Genomic DNA, 1146 nt, shown 5'->3' with positions numbered 1-1146 from the left:
TCCTGTGTTGTGCGAGTGCCTTTAGGAAGGTCCCTGAAGCAAAGAGCAGAATCACTTTTGAAATTTCCTTTATTACATTTATCCCCAGCCCAGCCCAGTGCCTGCCATGGTGGAGTCCAGCCTAAGCTGGGCTGGGGAAGCTGTGGCTTTGGGAATTACTGCTCAGTCCGTGCTCAGCGATGTGGAGAGCTCGTGTYTTCAGCTTCCTCTTTCATGTTGGGTCATGTCTCTCTCCCCCTGATTCTTCCTTGTTTATTCTCTGATTTTTTCCTGTTCTGGTAACYGACGTGCTCTTATCTCCCATCTTTGTTCCCTCCCTTTCTCCTGCCCTTTTCTTGCTTTCCATTTCTCTTTTCCTTTGTTTGTTTTTTTGTTTGTTTTGGGTTTTTTTCCCTGCAGAACAGATTTATTGCATTCCCTTCAGTCGGGTTTTCTTCCACCACAGAAATMCTGCAGGGTTGGGTAGGAGAGGGATTAACTGCAAACATCTCAATGCATCTCTTTCCAGCCAAAATAGGATTGGAAGCTCCTGCAGGTGAGCAGGAGCATCTGCTCGCAGATGCCAAAGCTCAGAGGCAACAGAGAGACTCTGCAGGGCACCTTGGCACCTCTGTGGTTGTTTCCCTGGGCTTGTGCTGCCCAGCTGGAGTTAAACCAGTCCCAACAGCTGTCCCGTGTCCGTTCCCAGCCGTGGGGAAAGGCGCAGCTCCAGAGCACAGTCCTGGTCCCAGTGGTGTCTGTGGTACCAGGGAGGACAAAGTCACAGAATCCACGATGGATCGGGTGGAAGGGATCATGGGGTCCATCTATCCCCCCTCCCTGTTCCAGAAGAGCACATGGCACAGGATTGTGTCAAGATCCCTCTGAAATATTCCCCCTGAGGGAGACTCCACACTCTCTCTGKACAWGYRCTTTGWCACTGCACAGGAAAGAAGCTCTTCCTCATGTTCTGGTGGAACTTGTTGTGTTTCAGTTAATGGCTGTTGCTGGGCCACCACCTAGCAAAAAGAGTGTGGTCCCATCCTCTGACACCCCTTGGAGATCTTTATATGTTTGATGACATATTTGTGTGGATTGATGAGCTGCCCCCTCAATCTTCCCTTCTCCAGAGTAACAAGATCCYGCAGTGTCTCCTCCTCACAGAGA

Source organism: Malurus melanocephalus, unplaced genomic scaffold (genome assembly GCF_030028575.1).
Source record: "Malurus melanocephalus ecotype Western Australia unplaced genomic scaffold, MMel_1.1 scaffold_1061, whole genome shotgun sequence".
NCBI lineage: Eukaryota > Metazoa > Chordata > Aves > Passeriformes > Maluridae > Malurus > Malurus melanocephalus.
The sequence above is the reverse complement of the archived record's forward strand: the minus strand, read 5'-3'. Positions refer to the sequence as shown.